The sequence below is a fragment of the Pinus tabuliformis genome, chromosome 1_1 (genome assembly GCF_031772625.1).
Source record: "Pinus tabuliformis cultivar Carrire ecotype Pingquan chromosome 1_1, CPIR1, whole genome shotgun sequence".
In the NCBI taxonomy this organism is placed as follows: domain Eukaryota; kingdom Viridiplantae; phylum Streptophyta; class Pinopsida; order Pinales; family Pinaceae; genus Pinus; species Pinus tabuliformis.
Window position 1 is genome coordinate 20,321,473 of NC_142297.1, and position 11,901 is coordinate 20,333,373.

Consider the following 11,901-nt stretch of genomic DNA (forward strand, 5'->3'; position numbering starts at 1 on the left):
ACAAAACTACCATGGGTGGTCTTTTTTTATTTAATGATCATGACTTTAGTCTTGTTGGTATTAACTGTCATACCCATCTTGGAGCAGTAGACATGAAGAGTCTTAAGCTGCTTGTCTAGGTCATCATGGCTTTTTTCAAGAAGAACGATATCATCAGCATAAAGGAGAAGAGTAATGATTATACCACCAAGCTTGGTGCCCTTGCAACCTGCAATTTCTAGGCACTCCTCAAGTTTAGCGATGTAAACACCAAAAAGGGTAGGGGATAGGGGACACCCTTTCTTAAGCCCAAAATTTCATTTAATATCTTTAGACCACCCTTCGTTGGTCTTAAGCTTGGCAATGATAGCCTTGTAGAGGCGAATCACAACAATCCTCAATTCAGGAGGAACCATTATCTCTTCAAGTCTCTCCCAGAGCTTATCTCAAGGAATAGTGTTGAAAGCTTTTCTAAGTCCACAAAACAACATAAGAGATTGACTTTACTATTGCGGCATTCCTCTGCAATGATCCTGAGAGTGACAAGATGGTCGATAGTCGAGTGATGTCTCCTAAAACTAGCTTGCCCTTTAGCTCTTTTACCATGGTTTTCAAGCCAAAGGCTAAGCTTCTTTTCCAAAATGAGCCCATATAGCTTGGCTAGGATGTGGCTAATCATAATGGTCTTGTAGTTAGAGGGAACATTTTTGTCTCGACTTTTAAAGATAGGTACAATAAGGCTTTGCATCCAAAGCTTAGGGAAGCCATGTTGTACAGCCAAATTGAGAAGCTTGTGGAGATGAGGAATGATGATAGATATTCCCATTTTAAATATCTCAGCTTGGTATCCTTCAATATCTTTAGCTTTCCCATTAGCGAGCTTATTAATCCCAGACTCAACGTCTTCCAGGGAAAATATATCTTCCTTAATAGGAGTGTTTAAGATGGTGCCCATGGTGTCCGGAGAGTCATACAACTTCTTAAGATAGTTGTCCCAATTTTCTAGGGTGGATAGAATGATTATCTTTAGTTTTGCGAATAAGCACATTTTTCCAAAACTTTATGATTGCAACTTTAGAAAGGTGAAGAAGATGCTATTGTCTCTTATTAATATATGACTTCTTATCCCTCTTGATGAGAGCTTTGTATATACTTATATTCTGAAGCTTAATGATTCATTAGGAGTGTCTTTGATTGCTTTCCTGGCAATTTTTAGTCTTTGTCATACCAAGGATTGGAAGTTCTATTTTTCTGCTTATACAAAGTCTAATTAGAGAACTTGCTAATGGTAGTGGAAAGGGCAGTAGTAAAATGGTAATAAATTTGATCAATGTTGTTATTATAAGTAAGGGAGCATTAATCCCTTAAGAAAAGGTTGACATTACTTCTATCGAAGCGAATGTGTCTTTTTTTTTCATTGGTCTCTTGCATGTGCGTGGTGTGCATAACAAGATTGAGGGATTAAGACAGAGGTCTGTGGTTAGAGTCAAGTCCGTACCCATTAAGTAGCTCAAATTTTGTAATACGGTTGAGGACATGGGTGTTAGAAATCACATAATCCACAACACTGCTACCCAGCCCATGGAAATAGGTCATCTGACCAGAGAGAGGCCACTTGTTAATACCATTACAAATGATTAGGTCTTGGGAACTACAAAGTTTGAGGAGCTCAGTGTCGAATAAGTTCTCGATTATGTCTTCAGAGTTTCTCTTGAATCTATTAGCTAAGTTACTATCTTCATCAAGCCACAAGGGGTCGGGGTTAGAGTTGTTACTTAACATAATAGCTTGGTTAGTAGCAGTTCTAGCATTAAAGTCCCCAAGCAAAAGGATATTACCTTCATTCCTTAGGTTGTAGATGTCTTTTTCTAGGGTATTGAAAGGACAATTCTTATCCAAGTTGTTTTTCTTATAGGATGTAGAGTTGATAGGAGTGAAATAGCAGATTGCAAGAAAGATCCTATTGGTGGTAGAATCAGAGATCCAATTAATTTATTATAATATTAATATTATTAAATTTAATAACTTTGGATAAATACAATATTAATTTCTGTTTGCAAATTATATATTACAGAGCAATGGAACACATAGAATATTTCATAAATATAAACACAGAAAACGCATAAAACCAGAGAGACACAGATATACGTGCTTCACCCAGTTTGGGCTATGTCCACCTCAAACAGCTAGTCCTTCCTTTTTATTATCTATAAAAATGAAGAGACACAACCTACAGCAAATCCGTTGTAATATCCTATGTTTTCTCTCACAGTCTCACCTCTCTGTTTCTCACTCGGAGAATACACATCTATTACACAGCCTTAATACAATGCCCTCATACAAAGAGAGGGGTTGCCTTCTAGGGAAAAAAAAAACCCTAAACTAAACATAACTTCTACGTCAGATCATCCACCTAATGAATGGCCCAGTTTGACTAGAAATTACTAGACTTTTACAAGGCAATTTTACATCTATTTTTAGCTTTGGGGGCGCTGCCCCCGAAACCCCCACCGAGGGACCACACCCCCTCATTTGGAGGGGTGTACAAACTTCCTAGGGTATACATCTAGCTGAAACAAAGACCTCTAAATAATCATGCTTCACACCCAACAATCTCCCACTTGGAGAATGATTGTAGCAACTCCATCGCTGCTTCATTTGCTAGACAACAAATCCTCTTTGGACCTGGTTGTTTCTCATCTTCATCGTCATCCTTGAATACCAATTGAAACTGAGCATATTCTTAGTTTCTCCCTGGTTACAACTTTTGTTAGCATATTTGCAGGATTCTAGCTAGTGTGTATCTTTTCCAGCTTCAACTCTCCATCTTCCAACACTAATCGTATGAAATGGTACTTGAGCTGTATGTGTTTAGTCCTGGAATGAAATGTTGAGTTCTTTGCAAGATGAATGGCACTTTGGCTATCATTGTATAACGTTCCCATATCATGCTCCTTACCCAATTCACCCATAAACCTTTGTAACCAAATCATTTCTTCTCTAGCCTCTGTAGAAACAACATACTCTGCTTCTGTTGTTAAAAGTGCAAAAACACTTTGGATTTTTGAAACCCAACTGACAGTTGTTCCACCTAAAGTAAATACATATCCTATAGTGCTCCTCTTGTTATCTCTGTCACCTGCCATATCTGCATCAACATATCCTTGTAGAGAAATGTTTGAACCACCAAAGCATAATGCTTGATTTGTGGTACCTTTCAAATATCTGAGAATCCATTTCACTACCATCCAATGTTCCTTTCCTGGATTGTTCATGTACCTGCTTACAACTCCCACTACATGTGCAATATCAGGCCTTGTGTAGAACATTGCATACATTAAGCTTCCAACTACTGATGCATATGGAACTTTAGACTATAATCCATGTCTTCTTGGGTCTTTGGGCACATTTCCTTACTAAGTTTGAAATGGCTAGCAAAAGGTGTACTAACTAGTTTTGCATTGTGCATATTAAATCTTTTCAAAACCTTTTGTATTTACTCATTCTGAGACAATGTTAATTTGTGATTTTTCCTGTCTCTAGTTATTCTCATACCAAGGATTTGTTTTGCAGCTCCCAAATCCTTCATTGCAAATGAATTTGCCAATTTTCTTTTGAGCACATTTATTTCTTGCATGTTAGACCTTGCAACAAGAATGTCATCTACATACAATAACAATATAATATAGCTGCCATCATTTTTCTTTTTCAGATAAACACAATGATTAGAGTGACATCTAGTATAACCTTGTTCAGACATAAACTTGTCAAATTTTAGATACCACTACCTTGGAGCCTGTTTTAAGCCATACAAGATCTTCTTCAACCTGCACACTAGTTTCTCCTTCCCTTTTACCTCATATCCTTGTGGCTGCTGCATATATCTCTTCCTCCAAATCCCCAAGGAGAAAGGTTGTCTTTACATCTAACTACTCAAGATGCAAATCTTCAACTGCTACTAGATTTAAAATAGTTCTGATTGACGTCATTTTAACAATAGGAGAAAATATTTCATCAAAATCAATACCTTTCTTCTGTGCAAACCCCTTCACCACAAGTCTAGCTTTGTACCTTTGTTTTCCTCCATCTTCTTCCTTCAGCCTGTAAACCCATTTATTCTTCAATGTAGTTTTTCCTGCAGGGAACCTGACTAAGTCCCAAGTCTGGTTATGCATTAAGGAGTCCATCTCTTCTTCCATGGCTACCTCCCACTTCTTCCTGCTTTCAACTTGCATTTCTTCTTCATAACATTCAGGTTCACCAGAATCAGTCAACAATAAATAATATAATGAAGGAGAGTATCGTTCGAGGGGTATATTTATTCTGGTAGATCTTCTAACACCACTTTCAGGTGTTTGGGGTGCCTGTTTCTATTGTGGTGGTTGTTGTTGTTGATGATTATTATTTTCAGGCACCTTTACTTTTTCAGTGATCTCATCAAGAATTGCATATTCCTTGTTTTCTTTTTCCTGTTTCTTTTCCTGCAACTGATTCTTATACAAGACCTTTTCATTGAATATTACATCTCTGCTCCTAATGATTTTGTGATTTTCGTAATCATATAAGTGATAATCCAAATCATTAACACCATATCCAATAAAGTTACATGTCTTTGAATTTGCCCCAAACTTTGTTCTATTTTATTTATTAATATGGACAAAGGCCTCACAACCAAAAGGCTTTAAAAAATAGTAGTTTACCTTTTTACCTGTCCATGCTTCCTCTGGAACACCACCATCCAAGGAACTTGAAGGCCCTCTATTTATTAGATAAACAACAGTATCTACAGCATCTGCCCAAAATTGTAAAGGCAATCCTACATGCAATCTCATGCACCTTGCACGCTCCATGATTGTTTTGTTCATCCTTTCTGACACACCATTTTCTTGTGGTGTTCTTGGCACTGTCTTCTCTCTGCGAATTCCATGCTCTGAACAGTACCTATCAAACTCTTTGGTGTAATATTCACCTCCATTGTCTGATCTAAGACACTTCAATTTCTTTCATATCTCAATCTCAACCAAAGCTTTCCATTTCTTGAAAGTATCAAATACATCATATTTATTCTTAATACAAATAATCCAAGTTTTTCTAGTTGCATCATCAATAAAAGTAACATAATAACGAGAGCCACTGAGAGATGATACCTGAGCAGGTCCCCATACATCTGTATGCACAAGCTCTAATTTTTTGCTCTTCTTTTCTTTCCCAACTCTGAGAAATCTGATTCTCTTCTATTTTCCATAAATGCAATTCTCACAGAAGTCCAAATCAACATTCTTCAAACCCGACAACAAATTCCTTGAGTGAAGAATCTTCATCCCCTTCTCACTCATGTGTCCGAGCCTATGATGCCATAATGTTGCATCTGCTCCTTTGGAAGTTAAAACATTAACAGAGTTAGAAATACCATTGCATACCAGGGCTCCTTTGGTGACCTTCCAAGCTTTATCTGTGAAAGTTGTCACACAACCTTCACTGCCTAACTGCCTTGTTGAAATCAGATTTTTCTTCAGATCTGGAACATGCCTTACCTCCTTTAGTAGCCATTGGTTTTCATTCTGCTATTTTACAAGAACCTTACCCATTCCAACAATTTTACAGGGTTTATCATCACCCAAATGGACTTGTCCAAAATCTCCTTGAACATAGTCATGAAAATATTTCTTATCAGGTGTGGCATGGAATGAGGCCCCCTGAATCTACCACCCAAGAATCAGTAATATTTTTGAAAGAAATAATCAAAGTATCTTGTAACACCTCACCTGTCACATTTGCTTCATGATTGTTTTCTTGTTGTGCATCCCCTTCTTTTCCCTTCTCAGATCTACAGTCTTTCTTTAGGTTTCCTTTCTTTCCGCATTTCCAGCACACTATCCCCGATCTGGACTTGGATCTTCCTTTCCTTGATTTACTGCAATATCCCGAGCTCTTTCCTCTTTCCATTTTTCTTCCCCTAGACTCTGCACTTAAAGCATTACCCGATGTCTCACAAGAGATTTTCCATCGCATTTCCTCGCTAAGGATAGCACCGACAACATCATCAAACTTTAAAGTGCTAGATCTAGAAATAGAATTACTAATAACCATTACTAAACCATTCCAACTTTCTGGCAATGAGCACAAGAATAACAGAGCTCTAACTTCATCATCAAAGTTTACCCCTACAGAACTTAATTGACTTGTAACAATATTAAAATCATTTAAATGGTCTGCAACAGATCGACCTTTCGACATCTTCATATTAAATAACCATTTCATAAGAAATACCTTGTTTGAGGCTGAGGGTTTTTCATATAGTTTCGCCAACGCCTTAATCAAACCCTCTATCAATGTTTCCTTAGAAATGTTGAAGTTGACTGATGCTGCGAGGCATAACCGTACTATTCCGAGTGCCTTTTTATCGAGAAGGTTCCATTCTTCATCTGTCATGCCCATCGGCATCTTTGTTTTTCTGCCGAATGGTAGGTACAGATCTTTCTGATACAGATAATATTCCATTTGCATCTTCCACAGCGAGAATTTTTGGCCGTTAAATTTCTCGACCCTAAACTTACCATCTTCCGCCATTGCTCCCACTTGAATGAGGAACCCTTCTTTCCTGCGAGTTTATCAGCTAAATAGACCTTTGGCTCAGATACCAGTTGTTTGAAAATTATATATTATAGAGCAATGGAACACATAGAATATTGCATAAATATAAACATAGAAAACACATAAAACCAGAGAGACATAGATATATGTGGTTCACCTAGTTTGGGCTACGTCCACCCCGAACAACCAGTCCTTCCTTTTTATTATCCAACAAAATGAATATACACAACCTACAGCAAATCCATTGTAATATCCTCTGTTTTCTCTCACAGTCTCAACTTTCTGTTTCTCACTCGAAGAATACACATCTATTACACAACCTCAATACAATGCTCTCATACAAAGAGAAGGGTTGCCTTCTAGGGCAAAAAAAACCCTAAACTAAACATAACTTCTATCATCAGATCATTTGCCTAATGAACGGCTCAGATTGACTAGAAATTACTAAACTTTTACAAGGCAATTTTACATCTATTTTTAGCTTCGGTGGCACTGCCCCTGAAACTCCGTCAGGGGAGCGCACCCCCCCGCATGGAGGGGTGTACAAACTTCCTGGGGTATACATCCGACTGAAACAAATACCTTTAAATAATCATGCTCCAAACCCAACAATTTTTTTATATTATAATATATATTAATATATCATGATATATATTAACTCTAGATATATATATGGGAGAGAAGAACAAAGACGTAGAGTGATAGAGGTGGAGAGACAAGGAGATAAACAAGGGAGAGATGGAGATAAATTGAATGAGAGGATGAATGAAGAGAGAGAAAGGAGTGAGAGAGGTAGATAAGGATAAGAGAGGGAGATGGATACACAAAGATGGAGAGAAGGAGAGAGGGAGGGAGATAGTGAGAGGATTGGAGGGAAGAGAGAGGGAGGGGGAGGGGGGCGGGAGTAGGATAGAAAGGGGGAGAGAGGGACGACAAGGGAGAGGAATAGCGAGGGAGGGATAGAGAGATGGAGTTGGAGGGGGAGAGAGGGATAGAAGAAGAAAGACAAAGAGTGAGAAGTGGATAGAGAGAGGGAGTGACAAGGGAGAGATGGAGAGAGAGTGTGTATGTTTAGGGGTGAGATAAAGAGACACAGAATGAGAGTTGGAGAGAAGGGGGGAGAGAAGGAGAGAGAAATAAAGAGGGAGGGATATAGTAACACACACACACATATATATAGAGAGAGAGAGAGATGGGAGAAGAGAGAGGGAGGTAGGAGAGAAAGTGAGAGAGAGGAAGGATGATAGAGAGAGAGAGAGTGACGAGGGAAGAGAGAGGGAGGTAGGAGAGAAAGGGAGAGAAAGGAAGGATGAGAGAGAGAGTGATGGGGGAAAGAGAGGGAGGTAGGAGAGAAAGGGAGAGAGAGGAGAGTGATGGGGGAAGAGAGAGGATTGGAGGGCAAAGAAGTAGAGAGAAAGAGAGTGACCGGGGAAGATAGAGGGAGGTACGAGAGAAGGGGAGAGAGAGGGAGCATGAGAGAGAGGGGGAGAGAGGTAGGAGAGAGGACTTGAGAGAGAGGAGGATAGAAGGAGGGATAGAGGGATGGAGCTGGAAAGGGAGAGAGGGAGGGAAGAAGAAAGACATGGAGAGTGAGAAGTGGAGAGAGAGAGGGAGTGACAAGGGAGTGGTGGAGAGAGTGTGCATGTTTGGGGTGAGATAAAGAGACAAAGCAGGAGAGATAGAGAGAAGGAAAGAGGGAGGGATATAGTAATATATTGAAGGGTGAAGAGAGAGAGAGAGAGATAAAGAGAGAGAAAAGTGGGAGAGGAAGTCAGAGAGAGGAAGGAAGAGAGATGATGCAAGAGAGTGGAGAGAGGGAGGGAAAGAGAGATGAAGTTGGAGGGGGAGAGAGAGGGAGGCAAGAAGAAAGACATAGAGAGAGAAAGGTGGAGAGAGGGAGAGGGAGTGATAAGAAAGATGGAGAAAGAGGGAGAGAGGACAACAAGAGGAAAGAGAGATAGAAGCAAGGGAGAGGTTGAGAAATGGAAGAGAGAGAGAGGGAGAGGAGGATGGAGGGATATATAGATAGATTGGAGAAATAAAATTGTAGGTTTTGGGGGTGTGTTAGGTCCCTATAATACTAGTGATTCCCCCATTACTATTGTCATTGTAGCCCTTATTGTTATTATTGTGCCCCATAGAAGCCCACTACTGTTATTGTTGTGCCCTTATATTATTATTATTATGTCAGCTTGGATTATATTGTGACCCCTTAGACTCCTATATATAGAAAGGAGGTTTAGTCATTTGTATCATCCAATAATTCTTCATTTTTGTAATGTAAAGGACGTTCCCCCCTTGAAGAGGTTGATTTTGAAGTTGTATCTTTCCTATATTTTTGTGAGCTGGTTCATAACATTTGGTATCAAAGCTTTGGATTCTAGGGTTTTGATGCTCCAAATAGGCCATCGTGGCATTTTCGCTATAACTTTTTTTTGCGACATTTCAGAAGCTAAGAAAAAAACCCATTTGAACAGAAATCTCTATGATCTTTGGGTCCAAATTTCAGATCTTGTCTCCCTATATTTTTGGAGATATGATCTAAGGAAGTTAGGGTTTGTGTAGGCTCCTAAATTATATCCCAAACATGTGACCTTGGGAAAATCGTTATAACTTTCTCCCTAAGTATCAGATTTAAATTTTGTGAAATTGTATAGAAATAGGACAGATTTTAGTTTTCAATGCATCGTTTTCAGGTCCAAAGGTTGAAATAGTGACATGTGGCACTTCGTACAAGTTCACTCTATAGAAAGAGTGTACAATAAGGTCATCTTGGGAGATTGGGCATAACTCCTTCTTGGAGAATTCAATTTCAATAAGACTGGTGGCATTGGAAAGAGGACTTAGAGGGCTAGCAGAGTTCGTAATTAAGACCTTGGAGATCCGAAATTTCAGAGATACATTAGATTCAATATCGAGCTCCTACAAATTAAAAAAAAGGTGTGTAGTTTTTTTTAATTTTTGCATAAGTTTGGTTTGAAAAATTAGTTTGAAGGAATTCAAAGGGCATAGTGAAGCATAATTATCATTAATTGATGCCCCAAAGAAAGAAAATGGAAACACCTAGTAAGAAACTTGAAAGCTCTAGCATGACTCATGAAGAAAAGGAAGAAATACAACATGATATATTAAAATTATGAGACCAAGTGCAACAAATTTCACTCTCACAAAAAGTAACAGAAGCTAAGATGGATGGTTTAAAGAAAGGCGTGGAAGCTAAGATGGATGGCATGGAAGATAAGATGGATGGTTTAAAGAAATATGTGGAAGCTAAGATGAATGACATGGAAGCTAAGATGGAAGGCAAAATGGAAGATTTGAAGACAAATTTGACAAAGTTGCTACAAGAAATGTTTACTAATGGTGAAAGGGTAGTAAAGGAAACTCATGATGAGAACAAAAGAAATGTTAATCATGATCTCATAGACTTTAAAGTTGGATTGAATACCCACCATGTTCCAAAGATCAATATGAGGAAGTTTGATGGCAAGGATCTTATAACATGGATACTACAGATGGAGCAATATTTTGATCTCCATAATGTGCAAAACACATAAAAGGTATGCATTGCAACTTTATATTTGGAACCAATTCGGTTTGTATGGTATCGATGGCTTTGCTCTCGTAAACAAATTATCACTTGGGAAATTTTTACGGAAAAAATGATAGCACATTATGAGGGTACAAAAAGCAACACCTTTTTTAGCTAATTGATAAATCTCAAACAAAAGGATTCAATGATGGAGCACATTGAGGACTTCCAAAAATTGAATATAAGGGTAAAAGATATTCTAGAGGATCATAGGATTGATGTGTTCATAGGGACTTTAAAGGATAATATCCAACACGAGGTTCGCCTTTGGGAACCTGATTCATTGGAGAAGGCATTTAGGTTGGAAAGAAAAATGGAAAACAAAATTATGGCAACAAGGAAGCCTACCACTCACAAAGATAAAGATGGAAGTTTTGTTGCCCCTAGCCTTCCACAACCTACAAGGTTGATACCACAACAATTAGAAGAAAAAAGAGAAAAAGGGATTTGTTACAGTTGTGATAGCAAATACACTAAAGGTCATAAGTGTGTTGAGAAGAAATTATTTTACATAGATTGTGAAGAGGAGGAAGAAAAGGAATAAGAAACATAAAAAGAAGAGGATATACACCAGGAACAAACCCTAGAGAAAGAAGAAATGAATCCGTGATATCCTGTAATGCATTGGCTAGAATTACCACTCCTCAAACTATTAAGATAGAAGGACATATCAAGAAGAAAAAGGTAACAATGTTGATTGATTCAGGTAGTACCCATAATTTTATTCATTGTAAGATAGGCAAGGAATTGAATAGCTTCCTATATCTTGCACTAGATTGTCAAGTGATGGTTGCAAGTGGAGGAACCATAAATTTTTCTGGAAAGTTCCATAATATCAAGCTATCCATGGGAGAATATGTATTGAATATCCCAATGCTTTCCATTCCAATGGGTGGTGTTGTTGTACTAGGAGTCCAATGGCTACAATCCTTGGGTATAATATCTTTTAATTTTCAAGAAATTTTCATGAAATTTTGTTCGAAAGGAAAGGAAGTTGAATTAAGGGGTATCGCAGGGAAACTGGGAAAGATAATCAGCTCTAACAGAATGACAAAGCTTCTAAAGAAAGAACAACGAGACGTAATTGAAAAATTATGTTCACTAGAGGTTCCCATATCGAAATCATCTATTTATCCAGATCTCCAAACAGCCTTGGACAATCATTCCAAGGTATTTGAGACTCCTAAAGGCCTCCCACCTATTTGTGATCATGATCATGCTATTCATTTGATTCCAGGAAGTGCTCCTCCAAACATCAGGCCTTATAGATATTCCTATGCCCAAAAGAGTGAAATTGAATGCATGTTTGCAGAAATGGTAGAGGTTGGTATAATTCAACTTAGTCAAAGTTCTTTCTCTGCTCTAGTAGTATTGGTACACAAGAAGGATGGATCACGGTGCATGTGTCCGAATTATAGGGATCTCAACAAGCTCACTATTAAAGATAAATTTCCCATTCCTATCATTGATGAATTATTGGATGAATTGCATGGATCAATTTACTTCGCCAAGTTAGATGTTTGTTCAGGATATCATCAAATTAGAATGAAGACTGAAGACATTCTGAAAACAACATTTAGAACTAATGAGGGTCATTATGAATTTTTGGTCATGCATTATGGCCTTACTAATGCACCTTCTACATTTCAAGGTTTGATGAATTCCATTTTCAAACCCTTCCTTAGAAAATTTATGTTAGTATTTTTTGATGATATACTAATCTACAACAAGTCTTG